Below are 21,364 nucleotides of genomic sequence, written 5' to 3' on the forward strand. Positions count from 1 at the left end.
AGTAATTATGGGACAGGATTAAGGTATTTTCATTAGTTTTTTGCCTTAATTTCACTGTAATAAATTTTTTATTTATGTGAAAGGGAAAGTAATTTTATTCTCACTGAATATTTGAAAGAAAAAACCAAAACAAAACACCCCTGCCAAAGAAACAAAACAAAACCCCCTAGTTCCTAACCCCCCTCAAGCAAAACAGGTTTTCCCTCTTTAAATAACCACATATACTTAAGCCAGTTGGAAGAGGAAATGTAACAAATCTAAAAAGATGTAAAAACCACAAGGCTTTATTGTAATTCTTTTTGCAGCTGTTTGCTCTTGGTGTTTTGGGCATTTTAATGTGTTTCTTTTTTCAAAAGCTCCATTACTGTTCATTATTTGCTGCAAAAGGATTTATTCTGCAGCACTGTTACTAAGCTTACATATTTTTATCTAGTGTAAAATTGCGGGAAAAAACCCTGCATAAACCTATTGCAGTTGAATGCAGTCTTTGAACTGCCAGCTGGAAGTGGTCTTTCAAGCTGCTTACAAATGTTTTAAATATTTGTATGCTAATGGGAAATTTGAAGCCTTTGTGTGTGTATTTAAAATAATAATTCATTATATGCATTGCTGCAGATATGAATAGCCCTTTGCCCTCCTTACTGCTTGGTCCTGCTTCCTGCTGGCTTTGTGCCACCCTTGCACCTCTGTGCCCATACAGTGAGCAGGGTAAAAGAAATCTGGTGAAAATTTTTGATTCTGCTCATTTCAGTGTGGAAGGAAAGAACAGCAAGGAGCGGGCAGTAGAGCAAGACTCTTAATAATTGTGTGTGCATAGGTTAGTTTGTGCTGTATCTATATGCCACATAGAGAATGTAGTTTTTTATGTATGTTCTTATTGAGTTCGGATGACTTTTCAGTACTTCTGAGAAATATATAGCTTAGAACAAATAGGTAAGAAATATGTTGAGGGTGTTAGATGTCTGAGTAGCATGGTTATGTTTTACATTCTTAGTGATTCCCAAGAGGGGAAGTATTTGAAGTAATGAAAAAAAAAAGTACACTAAAATGTCGAGACAAATTATATGTGAGCTTGATCTGTCTGTTCACTTTCTGCAGTTGCCAAGAAGGTTACATGCAAGCCAGTAAAATATGGAAAATAGTGTTCTTCATGATTTCTCCAGGAAAGATGATATACACAGTTGCTTTAGAGAAGCAAGACTATTCACATGTACTTTTTCTTGGAAGAAAATATGTAAACTGCAATTACAAAGATGGGAAATACTGTCTTTTAAAATGCTAACGTTCTTCATTCTTTGATACAATAGCACTGCCTTGTTCCATATATTATGTTCCACTTTAAGGGACAGAGCATGTGAAAGGTAAGCTGCAGCTCCAGTTTTAATCAACTTCAAATCAAAAGCCTTTTCCAGAAGGCACAGAAGGAAAACTTTAATAATGAAATAGTAGTTCATCTTCAGTTTTGTTCCAGTGTGGAACATTGTGCTTCTAGAACTTCCAGCATTGTATCAGTAGCAGTTACACATCTGACATTTTCAGAACGAGAGCTGTGCCAAATAATACAAATAAAGTTTCTGCCTTAGTGTGTGAAGAATGCAATTATTACATTTCAAAAATTGAATATTCAGAGTTTTGAAAGAACATGTATGAAATAATTGTCATATGTTGAATTACTGGTTTAAAAGTGAAAATTATGTCATCTTGGCAGATGGGATGGCTATGCTTTTAGAACCATTTTGGTATATGTGCCAGTTTATTGTTGCCATGTTATGCTTTGTGTAGTTTTTGTAATATCACTTAATGCATGTTCAGCATCATTCTTGCATCACAGTTGTGTACAGTTTCATATTTTATTCACACTGCTGAATGCAAATGTCTGTAGAGGGGGGGTACTAGAGCATTTGTTTAGTATTATGTAACTTGTTCAAGAGGGTTTTTCATTGCTAAGCTTGTTTTCTGTTTTGTGTTCACTCTGCATGTTTTGTGCAAAATACACTTTTTTCTATGGCATATGGGGAAAAAGTAGCAAGTCATGAAAATGTGTTTATTAGGAAGGTAAATGGAAGTCCTGGATGCCTCTTACTGTTTCTAAAATGACAGCTGGCTCAGGAGAATAAAATCACTTGATATACTTTCATGCATGATTACATCTAGGTTTTTTTTTCCTGCTTATGGCCCACTTTAGTATTAATGTTCAAGATAAAAAAAAATTCTGGGTTTAGATTCCATAGGTAATCTGGTTTTAATCACAAGCATGTGTACAAGATAGTAAATTAATCACAAATGACTTGATGTTTGCTCTGAATAGTGCTGTAACTCCCCAAGTTGTATTAAACATAAAAAAAAAATAGTTTGAGTTTCATCATTTTTAAAGTGAAACTTTAAAAGTTGTATTGAGTGAGAGTAAGCCAGTCCACTGGGGGTGGGGGAAAGTACAAATCTGTGGAGAAATGATGCTCTTGTTCTGAGCTGTATTATGTTACTGGGAATGGATTTTTTTACTCTTTAAATTGGGACCATTGTGTGAAACTGTTTGTTATAAAGACTTAGTGAGAAATATAATTTGTCTTATTTTACCCAGTTACAAGTATTAATTCATTGTTAGCATCTTAAAAATAGAATTGGTTAGATTAGGCACATATACTTTACTGGAGATGGTGGCATGTTAGTATGAATATCAGAAATAGGATAATTCAAGTGATGGTCGTTACAGAAGACTGATATATTGTGCCCTTAAGCCTAGTTGGATAAAAGCTGATCTTGAGCATTATTCTTACTACCTTTGAAATGAATTCTTTCATATATCTTTTTTCTTATTCCAGTTTACCCTAAACCTGAATTTCCCAGGTGACTGATATTTTTGGGAAATAAATACTGGTTTTAAAACTGTGTGCCCAGAACCTTGATACTGTATTTGCATTTCTGCTTGATTGCTGTAGTAGTCACAGAAGTACTCACAGGTTTGAAAGTGTTCATCAAGATTTTGGGGGAGGGTAAGGGATTGATTATTGTATGTTGCTTAATTCTTGAGGCCTCCGGTGGGAAAACTAGTAATGTCAAATCTTCTTAATATTATTGTTTTAAAAAGAATTTTAAAATAATCAAAATTGTTTAAAAATCTGGTGTCTTCAAAACTGCCCTGTGTCGAGGAAGCTGAATGGTGTATCTTTAAAGACGGTGGGAAAACTTTATTTTACTAGGTCTTACGTATTTATCAAGTATTTGAGCTCTAAATCTTTCACTGATCTGACACTGAGGACATTGTGACTCAACCCTAACCTTCACTTAGTATTATGGTGAAAATTCTGCAACCTTCTGCAAAGCTTTAGAAGTGATGTGAGGATGTAATGTGACATGCTAACTATAGGATTGGGCCAAATCATTCATCTTTGAAGATTGTCACTAGCCTGCTCTGGGTATCCCTATCCATTCCATTTAGGACTTTGTTTCCTATTCTGTATTCCGGGTTTTCTTTTATTGTAAAAGGCTTTAACTTTCCTTGATGATGTGCAAGATATGAGCTGTATAAAACTTTATTTGGGGGTTGTAATACTAAACTTGATGGAAGTGGGTTAAAGGAAAGAATCAGGTGTCAGATGCACAGTAAAAACAGTCCCTTATGTGATTTGGCAAGTCATTACATACCTCTCCGTATGTGGGGGTTTTTTAGTATATGAATATCATGTATGTATTCTTAACCTCTTGTGTCTTTAAGAAGAATTTATGGCTCTTCCTAAGAGGGAAAAGAAAAACTTTGTTCTGGATTAATTTAATTTTAAAGTTTCTCTTTTGTATAAATCAAGACACAATAATTGACAGAATACGTAAGAACTTAAAAAAATAGGTACCCTTTCTTGACTCATAGGTGTGTGGAAATACTAATATGGAAAAGTAAAAGTAGATAAGTGCTCTTCATGGATTTACAGACAGGGGAGATAGTAATGTGGAAAAGCATGGAAGATGGGGTTTGACCTCATCTTTCAGGTTTTTTTCTAAGAATTTGGAAGCTACTATAGCTACCAAAAAACCCAAATACGACTCATGATAAACTTAATCTAAAATTCTTACACGTTGTTTCAGAGTTCTGCTATAAATGAAACTAGTTCAATGTAAACATGCAAATAAAATACGTGCTTTAATGGACAAAATAAGTCTGAGTTTCATTAAGATATGGAGAAGAGTAATGTTATTGGGGAGTTGGCTGTATTTTCTCATATTTTTAGGCTTTGTCTACATTAAAGGAACAGAGGTGGAACTCCTAATGACATGCAGGGAAAGGCTAAATATACAAGACAAAATTGTGCAGGGAAAGGACTGAAGTTCAAATAGGTATAACTTTTACACTTTTACTTTACCGATTCTTCCATTAGAGGACTTCTGTCATGAGTTTAGAGAACTCCTGCTTAAAGACAAATGCTGGCCAAGTCTGGTCCTGCTCTTATTTGCAGGAAAATGTCATCATTGCCTTGATTGTGACAAAACAAGAACAGGACTATTGGGATTTAAGTTTATGAAGAACATAATTATCTTGCCACAGTGATAAATCTGAGTAGTTGAACGGCCAGCACCCGAGGTGGCTTATCTGCTGATTGAGTATGTGTACAGCTACACGACTGTCATAGCCTTCCCAGGACTTTGAATGTGGTAGTGCCTTCGGTTGTTTCAGCAGTTGCTTCACCTGCCTCAGTTAATGAAGTTCCTTTATGGCTACAAGGATGCTTTTCAAAGTCTTCGTCTCCTGCTTAGCAAATTTCTGTCACACGATGGCAGCTACTGCAGTTGGGGTTTGAGGATGGTGTAGTCATGGAGCGCTTAAATCTACATTTGCTCTTGCCAGCTACAGTCATCTTTAGCTTACCACCTTTTCAGTCATTGCAGTGCACTTCCCTGCATTATAAATGTGGTATTCTCAATGAGGTATTGACGTGAGTAAGCTTGAGTAGAAACTTAACAAATATTATATACAAATTTTCAAAAAATGCAAACTGGTTACACTGTTACTGTCAATGACACAAATCCTTTGATAATTCAAGGTGTGTTACAGAAAATTAATCTTTTGGATGATTATTTCAGTCTGATTCCCTAGTTTCGTAATAAAGATGCGAAGCCCTGGTTCTATCTCCAGGTGCTGAAGGTTCATCTTTAAACTGCTTGGGTATCTTCATTTATTTTAGTTTACACAGTGTGTTGTAAACCAGAATGACTCAGAATTCACGTATAAATACACCCTGTCAGAGCATACTCCGCAATCAGATGCTGATCAGTTGTGAGATTTTGCAGAGCTCAGAATGAAAGTAAGCTAACAGAAATAGGTTGTTAAATAAGATGGAATAAAGTTATGAGAAGTCAAGAACAAGGTTGAGCATAATAGGAGAGCAAACTGTGAGCTCTTTGAAGATGGTCTGTAAAAAGTAGTGGAAGAATTTGATGACAGGTAAATGTTCTGTTAACCTTTCAAAGAAATGGATGCATCAGTATGCAGAACTTCGGTTTGAAATGCGGACTTCGTTGGAGAAGCTGCTACTTGCTTATGTGGAGTTTCAAGACATAGCAAATAATGCTTGTAGTGTGTTAGAATGGATGTTTTTTCCTTGTGTACATCTGAAGTCACAAACAGGTAACTGAAGTAACAACTTTTATGTTCTGGTCTGTGTTCATAACCATTTTCTCATTAATGTATTGATATTTACAGGTTTGTCACCTGGCATGATTTTGAAAACTTATCTTTAAATGTGTATTTTTAATGTGAGAATTATAGTATGAGCTTGCATCTTGAAATCTCATTGAAGTGTGATGAAAAATAGTGCCAACAGTCAGTCTCTGATTTGAAATATTTTAGTCTTGAACACGATGGCAACTGACTGCCTTTGTATGTGAGATGATAACAAAAGGAAGTTCCCTGTTTCTTACCGTGTGGTCTTTGCTTAGTCCTGTGCAAATGTGGTTTCATCATTAAGGCCTTTGTTGTTCTCAAGTGAAGAAAGCTGTAGCCAACTGGAGTGTCTTTTAAGGGGAGGTAGATGGTGGAAGGGTTAATTTTAATAGTGTTCCTAACACACACTTGAGATGCCTAAAAGTTAAATCTGTTACTCAAACTTGTAATTATTCCTAATATCATGCTTTGTAGTCCTCTTCATTACATGTTAGCAGGTGCTTCCTTAGCTCTATGTAGATGAGAGCTGAGGCTTAATGCTTTTTCTAATGTTTGATACTCACTTAAAAAGCTTTTTCACTTTGGGTAGGAACAATAACTATCCTACAGGTAGTAGCCACTTCTACTAAATAAAGAAGGTAAAATGGTACTAGGAAGTTGAGATAAATCTTGCTCAGTGCAGCATCAGGAATATGTCCAAATGTGCAAGTGAAGTACAAAAAGCTGAGTTGGAGTCCCAGCTTGCCAGATGATGAAGCTTCTATAACAGTAGCAAGTAGAGAATCTCTGCTGTTCAGTTTTATGCAGTTGAGTTCACCACATGTTCTGCCTTAAAAATTTTCACAGGTTCCTTGGGGTGTTATGCACAACTTTTTAGCCCAGATCTGAATAGTAATCTGCTTAGACTGGGCAAGTGCAGGCTTGGTTTGTTGCAGGAACTAGTTACGCTTTATTGAAACAGATATGTAAATGCCTTCTTCTCTACAAAACCCAAGTTTTCATGAGAAATGGTACTTTTATTAAACATTGCTTTGTGGGTTTTTTTGTAAACAGGTAAGTCTTCATGTCAGTGGACCAGTATGTGATAGTCTTTGCAGGATACCCTGCAGTTTATTAATGCTTTTCTGTTGTCTTTGTCTTGAAATACAGATTCCATTTCCTGTGTATTTCAAATCTAATGTAAGATTTTTCTTTTTTTCTACCAAATGTGGCTTTATTATGGTGGAAGCTACAAGTTGGTGTTCTGTATTTTTCATAAAGTACTTGGAGATAAAAATTGTCACCCAGCAGAGTTAGCACTGCATAATGAATTACTGAATCTTTTGACAGGACCAGAGGCAGTGGGCACAAACTGAAACGCAGGAGGCTCTGTCTGAACATCAGGAAACACATTTTTAATGTGAGGGTGACCGAGCGCTGGCACAGGTTGCCCAGGGAGGTTGTGGACTCTCCATCCTTGGAGATGTCAGAAGCTGTCTGGACAGGGTCCTGGGCATCGGCTCTGGGTGGCCCTGCTTGAGCAGGGGCTTGGACCAGACGATCTATAGAGGTCTCTTCCAACATTAACCCTTCTGCGAATCTGTCATCTAAATAAAGCTTTGACTTTATTGAACTTCATATGAAGCAACGTTAAAACATTATTACGTGCTTAGGTATTTGAATGCTTCCTTACTAGGTTTCATTTCAATATAGATGTACATATTGTTTAGTATTGTTTAATTTTACATTTTCATATGAAGCACTTCAAAGATGAAAGCTCTTTGAATCTTGAGCTGTTGCTCTTTATAAGGACCGTGCGACCACAGCTTGCCCTGCCCTTTCCCCCAGCACAGTGTTATGGCTTCAGAGATTTTAGCCCCACAAAGATAATAAATTCTGCTGTCATTATTTTGGAAGAGGAGGTTAGGACACTGGCCTAACTTGGCACCTGCTGCAAAAATGACAGGTAAGGAATCCTACAAGAGGGAATGGGGAGCATTGTGTGAAGTTGTGTAAAGCAGCATTGCTAACACTTCAGAAGTAAATGTGCTGTGTATCAGCAAATTTCACAATTCCTTAGGAATGCCTTTTTTTTAAATTGGAGAAAGTTGGGTTATGCACAATCCAGGAAGTTTCCCATGAAACTGGAGTCCCCCTAGTTTTTGGGACATCCAGAATATCCTCAAACTAGTGAGGTCATCACGTCTCAACTATATATAAGTATTTTTCTATAATACACAGTTTATGCTGATTTTTCTCTAGTCTTAAACCTGTAAAATCGGAGAATACTGTCTCTTAGGCTTTGCCTGTACACATTTTTGCTACCTTAAATTTTAAAAAATTATTTTTAAATAAAACTAAATCAAGGAAACTATGCCTATTTAAATGTCTGAAATTTTCTTAGTGGTTCTCTCATTTCAGATGCATAGTTGTAAACTTGTTGCACAGTCTATAGTGAAATGGTATCCTGATTTCTGTTAAAAGTAGTATAGCAATACTGATGGTACTTAATGCTAGCTGTGCTGGTTTAACTGTATCTCGTTTACAACTGACTTTTCTAAACTTGTTTCAAACTCTGTACATAAACAAGCCATAAATTTCTGTGATTGCTGAACTCGCTGAGAATTTCTAGAACCTGACAAAAACACGCTCATAAAATTTTAACTAACTTCCAGTGCTGAGTGATGCAATTGTTTCAGATGCTTTTCATCTGTCAGGTTTCTTAAGTTTTCTTTGTTAATTGGTGAAGTCACATCTATACATCATTACTTCTAGGTGAAAGAGATCATGAGGGTTAAAGGTTATTCCCTTGCTCCTTCAACCATTTTGTACTTAGCTGTTCATGATAAGGTAAAGCATCACAAAATGTTTAGGAACTTTGCATCCCTGTAAAAGGGCATGTGAGTTCTGAATGGAGATGATGATACTGTTGCTTGGATGCTTTTCCAGGCTGCTTGGCATGAACACAATCATTAAAAGTAGAAATCTGAACATCTGAAGCCATTTCTGCTGCATTAATAACATATCTAGAATGCATAATTATGAAAATCACTGTCTGATAAGCCAGCTATTCTGGTGCTGCAGATTGCTCAACTTGACATGGGAATGTTAGTGAGCAATGGGGGGGCTGGGGGAGGCGTATTAAAAAATACGGGATTGAGTTGCTGTTTCATATAGGTTTAATTTAATGACTTTGTATGACTATGGCCTCACAGTTCACAAAATTTGGCAAAAATATAATGTATATTATTTATATATAAAAATATAACACTTTAGTTATGCTGTGTGACAGAAGCCTGAGTGATATTAAGAAGTTAAAGGCTTCATTCCCTTCTGCTGATCAAGTCCAAACTTCAAAATTATAGGGAATCTTTTTTACCAAAAAAATGGATCCTTCTTTTGTATTAAATGCACGGTCTTACATCTTAGGAACATAATGACTCGCAAATGAACAATTTTTACTAAATTTACAAAGTACTTATAAATTTCAGTGCCATCAAATTCAGACCTTGCTTAAGCTGCACAGATGAAATCTTTGTCCTTTCTGTTTAAATATTTTCAGACATGCTCATTATTCCCCAAATACAGAAGAAATACTTTTAACTTCTATATGAGTGAAGTTTTGCAATCCAGGCAAAACAGGAAAATAAATGTCCCTTGATCGTAGTATTGTCACTGGTATGGGTTTATTACCTAGCTGCTAGTAACTGATAGTGTTTTTTGAAATCTGATTCCAGAAGAATAATATTACTACATTCACATTCTGCATTCTGTCCAAGATGCTAACTTCAGATACCCTTTACCTTATAAATTGAATGTTGTGAAATGGACGTAAAATGCTTTAATAGTCATGTCAAGGAAATTGAATACCTTGCTGGCTCAGTTCAAGTAGTATTTGCCCTTTTGTTTCTAGGAACTTAATTTTCCTTTTGGGCCTTCATTTGGTAGCATCCATTTTTTCCCTTAAATACTTGCTCGTAGCTGTCTGCAAGTATATGCTCTTAAGGAGAGAATTTGGGTAACACAAGACTGGGAAGGGTTACGTTGTAGTTTGTCTCCTGTAATCACTGGCAACTGTGCAGTGACACCCAGGTGATGACTGACTCTTCGACGCTTTTATTGTTACAAATGTGTGCTTTTGTCCTTGACAGGGGCTCCTCATGATTAAGGTGAGGAGGTTTGGCCAGACGAGTAAAAACTAAGGGAAGAATGGGGAGGAAAAGATTGCTTGATCATTTAGAAATGTCTAGCACTGTGTCTTCTGTTAGCAGCCAACGTTGTTATCTGTTACCTTTTGATAGGTAAACCTGAACAAATGCAAACATGAACACAGCTCTGCGGATCATCTCGGGTTCCCTTTGGAAACCCCAAATAAGTGGCCACAAGGGATTGTGTGTTTTCCTGAGAACAGCTCGGCATTGGAGTTCTTCCTTTCTGTGTGATGGATAGTGGCTCTGCTACTCTCAAAATGATACCTATGCCTGCTGGTGCAAAATGTCGTATGGTCCACTTCAGTGGAAGTCAAAATTTACCCATGCTGCTGTTCTGTGTTGCTAGGTAATTTATAAAGTAGACATAAAATAAAGGGGGTAATGGAGGGAAATACAGGGGGGAAGCTCTGTTTCAGTAGCCACCAAAAATCCTGTTGATTTAAAAAAAAAAAAAAAAAAAAAAAAAAGGCAACCTGTTTTGTTAGTCAAGCCAGTGAAGCTGTATAGCATCTGTGTGCAAGGTAAATGTAAAACATCCTTCAGTGTTGTAGATTGTCGTGGCTGTTTCTGCTTGGTATGCTGCTGTGGCAGCTTGGAGCTTGTCTCGCATAGCAATTCTGTAGTGGAGAGTACTCTGTTATGCTGAATATGTGTTACTTGATATAGGTTGTGCTGAGGAGCTGTTTTTCAGTTTTCCTTGATAATGGCACAATATACACACAGTATCACTCAGTTTGCGTGTGATGCATCTGTTCTCTTCAGAATAGGCATGTTTACCATGCTGTTAGCCTTTTAGAATATTTCAGATTCATCTTGCTTGGCACCATACCCACTTTGAGCTTTAATTTAAAGTAAAGCTTTATCATATGAATGGAGATGATTCAGAGTCTGTTACTTTGAAAATAACTCTTTGCTGTGTTCCTGCTCACTCTTACAAATCCGTGCAGGTCTAACAAAGTAGTTACTGTTAATCATAAACAGTAGGGTTTATGTAAGGTAGAGAGGTTGTAATGATCTTGATTTCTTGTAGAGAGAGAATTCTGAAGAAATTAGTGCAGAGGCAGAGACATACTGTTTAAAAAAAAAAACAACACCCCCCCCCCCCCACACACACACTATAATCACTTTGTAAGTATTTGAGTTATGGTAAATGATTAATTTGTAACGCTACCATATGGTCGTACTGGCTGGTGTTAGGGGTTATCTTCAAAAACATACCAGCTGGTTTTGGCCACACTTTTGTCACTAGTATCTACTAGTTGCCAAGAATCTGGGTCACCACTTTCTCTTCAGTAAATCTGGGTGGCCAAGAAAGAGAAGGTAATATACGCTGGCTGTTGCAGAAACTGGAGAGGCTGTGTTAGGCCTTTGGAGGTCTTAGCCTTGCTGTTTGTAGATAGGGGAAAAAAAGGAAGAAAAGCCTAATTATTATGGGGTTTTTATAATATTAAAATACAGACTGAAAGATGAGCAGTTTGTAATTGTAGCTTCCCTTTAAGATGGGTACATACTTATCAATAGCTGGGTTAGTTTCACCATGTGAAGGTAATGTCCAGGACACTAATTTTGTCCAGATGACAATTCCAGCCTGGTCTCTGTGGCTGACAGTCACCACTGTGGCCATTATTGCATTTGACCTGCTAAATGATTTTAATACTAGCACTTGCAAAATTATAGCTCTGGTTATAAAGGGTTAGTGGGCTTGTGCTGTGTTATATCTGCTTTAGGAAGAAAGTATCCATAGTGCTGAACGTCTGTGTTGCAGAATAGATAACAGAACTTCTGAAATTTTATATATAGCAAGCTGCATCATGGGGCGGGGGGGGAGACGAAAAGGTGGCAAATGGGAGAATTGATGAATTAGCAGCACTTTTAATAGGATTCAGACATTAAATTGTGCCAACTTTGAAATTGTGTTTACTCTGAGCTGCTAGCCTCAGCCTTTTTGTAGGTGTATCTGATAAGATAAAGGTTAACCTTTATTGTAAATGCTTGTGGTTGTGTGTTGTAATTTGCATGAATGTCACTTCTGAGTTGCTTTTTGGGGCTGTTCCTGAAGTGAAGCTAGCCTGGAAGGTGCAACCTGTAATTCTTTCTGTAACAAATACTTTGCAGGGTGTGCTAAGTTTTCTGATCATCAAACAGGACCTCAAGGTATTGGTAAATTGTTTTAAGAAGTCTTTATCTGAGAGCATACAGAGTTCTTCATCTCGCTGGGCTGCTGGGAAATCCAGGGCTTTCCAGGCAGTCTTCCTCTCTACAGACATTTCTTTAGGGTTCCTTGGCTCTGGAACATGGTGCTGTGTCTGCTTCCCCAGCCTGAGTAATGGATTATGTTAAACCTATCAAACACTGAAGTACTCGCATATTATTTTAAATTAGAAGTATTTGTAAAGAAGAGGTGACTTTAATTGGGGATGGGGAAGGAGGGAATGTGCATGGATGGGTGAGAGCTGTTTTGAAGCCTGAGTGGCTGGGGCAGGGAGCTGCTGAATTTTAAACACTTTGGATAATTATTTTGCGTGTGGACTTTGGAAGAAGACACACAGAGTTCAAGATGGATACCCTTATTAACATTTTCAGTTATTGTTAGGCCTTTTTGAATATAATTACAATAATTTTAATTATGAATTAATAAATGTAATAGGAATAAAATTATACTCTGACTTGCTGTTTGTTCTTCCAACTGCACTTATTGCAAATGCAAGCAGATCTATTGCAGAAGTTTTAAAATTACAAAAGTCCTAATCTTTTGCCTCAATTTCTAATGCTTTTGGTATTAAAATGTATTTTAATGAGACTTGTATGCAGTTCTGTTCTGAGATGTTATTATAATGTAGGACAACATTTTACTTCAGTTGTATTATTTTCATATACAGCTTTGCCCCTTTTAAGTATCTGTTAAATGTCTGTACCACAGCAGGCTGTGGAACAGGGAGGAGACTGTATTTGTGCTTCTATACCCTCAGTACAACTACAGTGAGAGCAGTTAGTTCTCAGGTTTCACTAATAACTGTGTTGTGTGCAGGGATCCTAATGTAGTGGCATCATATGAGAAGGATGAAATGTCACTTTGGCCACATGCATTGGCAGGCCTAGAAGAAGACAGTATTGTGTTTGATATGTGTTTTTTAAAAGTCCTCCAATGAGAAATGACCTGGGGCTCTTTGGAGCAGAACTGCACTTAATCTACTCCAAGCAGAAGCATGAAAATGTAGGAACTTGTTAATGTTCTTGGAACAGCTGCTTTTAAACTGCAGAGGTAGTAAAACTAAATTTAAAATCTTTAGAGAAATCTGCGTAGTAATAACTAAGGGGTAAGAATGGGTAGAGAATAAATGAGGGTTTTTTCCTGGTAATGTGAAGTTTTATTATGATTTATTTCTCCATATTGTAATTATGGGTATATGAAAAGAGAAACTACTGTATTTTCTAGTTTGTTTGAAGCATCAGTTATTTACTATCTCTTTATTTTTTTAGGTTACTATTAAAATCTTAAAATGCAGATGAAGACTGGCTTGTGCAGAATCCTTCTGCTGTCTTATGCATACAAAAGGGAATCCTAAACCAAGTTTTAGTACAAGGTATGTATTAGGATATTTGGCTTTATTTAGCAATTACTGAAATTAGGAGCCCTCTTTTTGTTCACATTTGCCATTTGATATAGAGTAATTCTGCTTCTACACTTCAGCTAATACTTGCTTTCAGACAGTGTAATTTGTTGCATAATTCCTGTCATATGTTAATGTTTTTAAAGGACTTGAAGTACATGTCTTGCAGACAGCTCAAAATCTGACTAGCTATAATGTGTCTTAACGTCCAAAAACCATAGTGCCACATTAACATGATGCCATGTCTGAGCTATTTGGTGTTATTGGTACGTTGCACTCAGAATCCAGTTTGTATCATCAACATTGTAGTTTCTGATTCTGAACAGTCCTCAGGATTAGCCAGTAGGCTTTGGTCTGGAAGGCTGTGTCCTTGTACTCTGTAAAACCTGGGGTAGAGTTCAGTTTGTGTACACGCAGGTCTGTAGTGCCATCTACCCTGGGTGTTGGAAGCATCTCTGTGGGATTGACAGATAAAAAGGTTTTAAAGGGAGATTTATGCAGTTTGGTTCAGTAGTTCTGATAGTTCTGAAATTCCAAAATACCGGTTGCTTTTATAATGTAAAAATAATTTTAAACACCGATAGGATTTGACTGAGATGTGCAAGTTCTGCTGATAAAGCAAGAGGAATTAGGGTTAGTGCTCCTTTGTGTTTGTTTGGTCTATTAAACGTACTCAGAGCTGTCTCTGTAGTTGCGTTAATGGTAAATAGAGAACTAGACACATGAAGAACGAGATACATTGAGGTATTTGTTAATGACGTGTGAAAGATGTCCCTGTCCATGGCAGGGGGGCTGGACTAGATGATCTTCAAAGGTCCCTTCCAACCCAAACTGTTCTGTGATTCTATAATAGTAGACTATATGATTTATTGCTAGTTAGAGGGGTCCTTTTAGTGATTTCCAAGTCAGCTGGTAAATTAAGTGTGTGAAGTAAGTAGTAAAACTTGAGTTGCATGGAAAGTATAAACATGATGGGGTCTTTTGTCATTCTGTAAAAAGCATGGAAGGGCAACATAAGAGAAGAAATCTTTCTGCAGTAATACATCTCAAACTGTACTGTGAGTTACAACTAATACTGAAAAATGGCCCATGTGGTCTTTGATTCCCAAGACTGAAATAATTCAGAATGTCTACCCAAGACAGACAGAATTCTATTATACTCTCCACAGAAGCTCTGCCTCCCTTTTCCTACCTTTTACTCTCTACCTGCTATGCCTTGACGCATCTTTCACTTAGGTAGCACTGCTTTGTAAAGGATTTTTCCAAAGAAAAGATTTTTTCTGTGCATGTTTCAGATGAAGAGTTGGTGCCCTGCTCCCCTCCCCAGTGCTCAGGTCACCCCCGTAATGTGCTGCATGCCAGACAGTCTGGTAGTTACCCGTGCTACTGGAAATTACTTTTCTCCTGAGCCCTGCAGCACTAACTCCTATCTTACCTCTGCAGCTGGAATTGGGGCAGGCTTTTCACAGAATCCCAGAATATCTGAGGTTGGAAGAGTGCTGTGGAGATCACAGAATCCAACCCCCTGCTCAAAGCAGGATGTCGGGTAGAGCAGGTTGCCCTGAACTATGTCCGTTTGGGTTTGGTCTCCAAGGAATGAGGACTCCACAACCTCTCCGGGCAACCTGTGCCAGTGCTCAGGCACCCTCACAGTAAAAGTTTCCTGATGTTCACAAGGAACTTCCATGTTCCAGTTTGTGCCCAGTGCCTCTTGGTCCTGTCCTTGGGCATCACTGGGAACACTCTGTCTGTCATCTTTATACACTCTCATTAGATGTTTATAAATAGATGATTTTGCCCAGTCTTTTCCAGCTGGAACAGTCCCAGCTGTTTCAGCCTTTTATAACACGAAAGATGCTCCAGTCCCTCAGTTGTCTTCCATTCACTGAACTCAATCAAGTATGCCCATGTCTCTTGTACTGGGGAGCCCAGCATGGGACACAACGCTCCAGGTGTCTCACCAGTGCTCAGTAGAGGGGAAGGATCATCTCTCTCCATGTGCTGGCAACTTCCTTTGTAGTGCAGTGCAGGATGTCACTGGCCTTTTTTTGTGGCTAGGTGACATTCTTCCCTCATGGTGGTTCTTGGACTTGGTGTCCACGAGGACCCCCAGGTCCTTACCTGCAAAGCTGCTTTCCAGCCAGCTGGCCTCCAGCCTGTCCTGCTGCCTGGGATTGTTCCTCCCTGGGTGCAGGATTTGGCATTTCCCTCTCTTGAACTTCATGAGATCCTGTCGGCCCATTTCTCCAGCCTGTTGAGGTCCTTCTGGATGGCAGCACCACCCTCTGGTGTATCAGCTGCTCCTCCTAGCTTTGTATCAGCTGCAAACCTGCTGAGGATGCACTCTGTCTGTCCCATCAGCCAGGCCATAAATGAGGATGTTGAAAAGGACTGGCCTCAGTACTGATTCCTGGGGTACTCTGGCCTCCAACTGGACTTTGTGCCATTGATCACAACCTTCTGGGCCCAGCTGTTGAGCCAGTTTTCAGTCTACCTCATTGTCCACTTATCGAGCCTGTACTTTATCTGCTTGTAAATGAACATATTATCGCGGACAGTGTCAAAAGATTTTCTGAAGTCAAGGTAGACAATATCCACTGTTCTCCCCATACCCACTGAACTGCTCACCTCATCATAGAGGCTGTCAGTTAGGATCCTTCAGGATTTGCAAACAACCCCTTTGAAAATCCATGCTGACTACTCCTAGTTACCTTTGTGGTCTGGAAATGGTTTCCAGGAGTAGTTGGGCCATCACTTTCCCAGAGCCTGGAATTCCCTGGGTCCTTCCTGCACTTCTTGAAGATTGGAGTGACATTTGCTTTCACCTAGTCCTTGCAGACGTTTCCCAGTTGCCATGCTCCTTCAGCAAGAGAGCGGCCTCGCAGTGCCAGCAGCCAGCTCCCGCAGCACTGGTGGCTGCCTCCCACCAGGCCCAACGCATGTAACTTCAGTCCAGTTTAAGTGTTCCCTAGCCTGGACCCTGTTACCTCTTTGATATTGAAGGGGGCATGGAGGGGGGGGGCGGGGGGAGCTGAGGAGATGGGAAAACTGATAGGCACCTTGTTCTGTGGTTTTGCCTTGCCCTTTACTAAGGAGTTCCCTGATATTTTCTAGTTGTAGTAAAATCACAATAAAAATCGTAATATAATCACACAATAATGTGTAATACACACCAGGCTATGGAAATAAGCAAGCTACAAGCATTTACTCACGGAATATAAAAAAGACAATACAGTTAAAACTCTTTATCTGAAAAGTAGTAGTAACAGAAAAAACACGTAATTTTTTCAAAGTTTGACTCAAAAGAAAATTTTCTATCCAGCTGACATTTTGCCTTGACCACGTAGCTGTTGGGAATTCAGTCTTGCTTGTCCTTATGTATCAGACTGTCCCTGTGCAAGGAGCTATTTGAGAGCCTTGGCATTTGGCAGGTTTCCCAGGCGTCTCAGAATTTTTCTGTCCTCAACTTACAGTTTCCTTCCTGTGAAGGGAAGAGCGGATGGCCAAGGTTCCTTGGAGACACAAATGTTTCTTTGGCTAAATAATGACTCCTTGTCTCAGTGGAGCGATAAAATCCTTTCTTTCTCTTTCCCCATTATTTGTTTGTGTGTGCACTTCAGATTGCAGTGTGAACCTGGCTGATAAAGCCTAATGGCCTAATAAGATTGCGTTAAAAATTGAGGGAAGATTAGATAAAAATGTGAGTGGATCGCATTGTACTTGGGGCAGAGCGTGCAATAGCAAACTGTGGAAAAAGTTGCAAAAGACTGGGAGAGTGAGCCAAATCAGTCACATAAAAAAAAAGTTACACCTGCTTAGTTTGATTTTCCTTAACTTGTTGCTGAGCAGTATTTGTAGAGAAGAGCGTTGGCCTTGGTGTGTCATTGCCTTCCCTTTTTCAGCTCTGAGATAAATTTGCATACAGTTCTATTATACCAGAAAATGCCCTGTGCTCTGACTTAATTTGTAGTGAGGTCAGAATGTTCTGTCAGGCTGCCTGCTGCTGGGGTTCCTGAACACTGGTAGAGAATTCCAGGTAACCTCTTGGAAGGGCTATCTGGGACAAGCGTTAACATTTCCCAGCTCTTTATCCAGTTGTATTTGCTAATGCATTGCTGTGCAGTTTGCTATTTGAGTCTCCTTGTCTACTGTATTTTGATTACGGAAGTGCGTTTTCAAGGAAGTTATCACTTAAGTGTCTCTTGTATCTCCTCAGCCCAATGTTCTCCATTGTATTCGGTTTTAATGAAAACTGCTGGTGGCTATACACCCTCAGAACTGAAGATGGCTTTCTGCTATCACGGGTAAGATGCTGCTCTTCACGTTGGAATGACAAGGACCATCGGGTGAGAATAGAATGGTGGTGTCATTCATTAGAGCACTTAACAGTGGTTGTGACTTTTGTGATGAAATCGGTTTCCTTTGTGCTCGGTTTCCAGCCTCTTTGTATTATTTTTGTGCTTAACGTAGTTTTCTTGTGGTTTTTTTTCTTCTTCTTTGTTGCTTTCTGTGCTCTTGGGCACAAGAATAATGCTGTTATATAATAAAATAGTAATTAAATCTGTAGCACCCAGCTTAACAGTGGAGAGGGATGAATTGATCACTCTCACTTAGGTTGTATTCTTTCTGCTTGTAGACAGCTCTGCCCTGTAAGACCCGAGGCAGTCGGGCTGTTTCAAGTGATGGGAAGGGGACCCGCATGGAGGTGGTGTGTCCCGCACCAGCACCCTGGATTCAAGAAGACACATCGGAAGAATGTGAATACACTGTCTGCTTCCGAGGTTCAAGATGCCTTCTCCGGTATGAGATGAGTTACAGCTTTTGTGATGTTACTGTCTTCATTTTCAGCCTCTGGCAGAGGAGGTGGTACCCAGCATTAAGCAAAGTCGAGCATTTCATAGTAAGGCTGATGTTAGCCAACTTGGTTGCGTAACTGAGGTCTTGACTCCCTTTTTATCTAGACTGTACCAGAAGATTTTCTTTCCAGAAATACTAGTGCTGGGAAATGGTGCTGATAAAAGGATTACAGTTTGTACATGCTACAATAGGAATCAAGAGTACATGATACATTAAAAGACTGCTCTGTGATAAAATGATTGGGTTTGGACTAAAAAAAGCCTTTAGAGTTAAATGAAATTAGTAAGGAAGTATTTTCAAGCACTAAAATATGTGACAAAAGATAGGAAAGTGCTGGGCTTTATATTCAAAGAAAAACCAATAGTGTGGATTGTGTTTAATTTGCAGTAGTTTAAAAGAGCACAGAAGTATTAGTTACCTAGAGAAAATGGTGTATGCCAGCAACAGCTGAAAAGGACTGGGAGGACATGTTAACCAATGGGGAGATTAAAGCTGCAGTAAGATTCACTGTCCATGCAGTTAAGTTTGAGTTGGGATTTATGATAAAAATGCCTGCTGTCTTAATGTAGCCCAATAAAAAGATGAAAAACAAACCCCATGAATTAAATTAATAATGAAAAATGAATTTTGATGTGATGCCGTTTTAACATTGGACTGTAACATACCACCCTTTTTTTTGTAGGGTTTCTTTATCTGTTATAAAACTGTTTCAGATTAATCAATGAATAACAGGATGTTTATTTTGTTCTATATTCTGCATTGACAAGGCAATGAACATGAATCGAGGGCCTGATGGGAACCTCACCGAGTTCAAAAAAGGCAAATGGAATGTCCTACACTGGGTACTGAATTAAGGTGATGCAGTTGTGTGGCCTGGGCACAGACTGCTTGTGAAGCAGCTTTCCAGAAGCTGATCTGGGAGTCCTGAGGAACAAGTGAAGATGAAGGTGTCCAACCACATTCTGGGCTCCATTAGAAGAGCACAGCTGAGCAGGGACAAGGAAAGCAATCTTTCTTCTCTGCTCAGTGCTGCTGTGACTGCAGCTGGAGTGCTGTGACCAGTTTGCGGCTCCTGAAGACAAGATGGGAACAAGTCCAGTGGAGGCCAGCATGATCGAGAGGTTTGAGCACAGGAGCCATGGGGATAGGCAGTGGGGTTTGTTCAGTCTGGAAAACAGGAGGTTAAGGGGTAGGAAATCCTACTTCAGCTGTGTAATGGAAGGGGCTGGAGGCTCATCTTGGTGGTACACAGTAGTGAGGTAGTGTTGTGTAATTTTCAGTGTATGTAAGTGCTGCATCATGCCACTAATAAAAATAGCGCAAGTCAGTACTGTCTTGCTGTACTTAATTGGTCTCCCCACACTGTGGAACCATTGGGAATTCCTGGTATCCCTTTTGTTTCAGGAAGGGTGGGTGCAGGGAACCTACTCTGGGGGGTTGTTTGGGGTGATGTTCACTGGTGGTTTTAGGGGTCTTGATCCTGCTGTTTATAGAAATAAGAACTGTTCCAATATTAAGACAGTAGAGCTGACAGATCCAGGAAAGTAAAGGAAATTTGAAATGCTTGCACAGCTCCTGTGCAAACTTTTCCAGACAGGGTATCTCAACCAGCTTGGTAAAGCCTTTTTAAAAAAAATAATAAATACACATATAAGCATAGCCTTTGCAGGCTGGGGCTCTGACTGTTACTGTTTGGGGCAGGGATAGCAGCTTTTCCCCCATCATATGGATGACTGCGTTCAGTGTAAGATGTGCAACTGCTGTAACAGGCCTTTTTCTTCCCCCAGTTCATATTCTTTACACTTGGCTATGGCGTCTGCTCCAAGTAACAGCTCCATGGAACAAGATTTCTTGTCAGAAAGTGGGGTTTTGTGATACAGATCAAGATGTCACCACATGGATAATACTGTCCTCCAGCTCCAGTTGAAAACACTTTTGCTGCTGGCATGTGCCCAAACAGTTGGGATGAATCCACTTTTGGAGTAGGCAGTGGTCTCCCTGGGTATGGTGATGGTGTCTTCAGTTCCCATGCACATGGTTTTGGTTGTCTTCAAAGCAGAGCTATGAGTAGCATGCACATGACAGCAGCTAGGCAATGTTAAGGTCTGACCCATCTACTATAAATCAGTCTGTGCCAAGAGTAACTAACCAGAGGAGTTCCCTACAACTCAGATCATATAGGAAGTATTACAGAAATTCTTGAAAAAAATTCAGTTGTAGCTATCCTGCATGACAGCTGAGACTCTGCTATGGGGAAACAGTTGACTTGAAATCAAAAAGAACTATCTTCTGCCTGGTCCCTTCCTCCTGATACGTGAGATGTTTGAGATTCTATTTTTTTAGGAGACCCTTTTTTAACCTTAAGTTTTACTGCTGCCTCAGTCCTGCTCAAACTTGTATTCTGTGCTGCCTTTTATCTGCTTTTAGTATTTTTTTTTCCTTACTCTGCTCTTTGCCTTTCATTCAAACATTTTAAGAAAGGTTCAGAATCTGAAAAGTATCTTCCCCATTTAGGTGGGACACAAAAAAGCTGAGGAATTAAGCACTGCTATAGGAATGCATCATGCAGGGTCAGCTCAGCTCCCACACTACTGGACTGCTGCTGCTCTGAAAAAGATTTCACACTGGCTGTTTTCCAGTACTGTATGTGAAGGCAAAGGGTGAGAACAGAACCGTAGCAGGTACAGACAGAACATTTTAGGACAGCCCTCAGTACTTTGAGGAATCCTAGCTGCCTAAGATGGCACCTGCACTCTGTTTCAATATACAGAAGAGACAGCACAAACAGCTTTCTTCCATCCAGACTGATCAAAATACATCTTGTTTTTGAAAAATGGGTGCAGAAAGCACACAGGACCTGTGATAGACAGCTGCATCACCCACCAACCTTCAGTCTTGGTGAAAACCCAGGAACACAGGTAATGAATCCAAGCCTTCAGAACAAGTTATGACCACCGCAGGTTATAGTAACTGCAGCTGCTTAGCCTTGCTGACAGCAGCAAGGAGAAACTGAGGAAGTACTCAAAAGGTATTTCTCCACAGTGCCTAAAGAA

The 21,364-nt window shown here is 39.3% G+C and overlaps 1 protein-coding gene across 4 annotated transcripts in view; it reads left to right on the forward strand.

Annotated features, from left to right (window-relative positions):
- PSPC1 (paraspeckle component 1) overlaps positions 1 to 19,731 on the forward strand; it is a 65,991-nt gene extending 46,260 nt beyond the window's left edge. For 2 of the 4 annotated variants that reach the window (XR_007508801.1, XR_007508803.1), the window contains 2 exons: positions 9,934 to 10,189; positions 13,324 to 13,427. The gene's annotated coding sequence lies outside the window, so the exon portion shown is untranslated. Of the gene's footprint in view, positions 1 to 9,933; positions 10,190 to 13,323; positions 13,428 to 17,670; positions 17,759 to 18,090; positions 18,255 to 19,078 lie in introns of those variants that run through there. The other 2 variants (XR_007508802.1, XR_007508805.1) reach the window with 2 other exon arrangements.
- The last annotated feature ends 1,633 nt before the right edge of the window (positions 19,732 to 21,364 follow it).

This window comes from Accipiter gentilis, chromosome 19 (assembly GCF_929443795.1).
Source record: "Accipiter gentilis chromosome 19, bAccGen1.1, whole genome shotgun sequence".
Lineage (NCBI taxonomy): Eukaryota > Metazoa > Chordata > Aves > Accipitriformes > Accipitridae > Astur > Astur gentilis.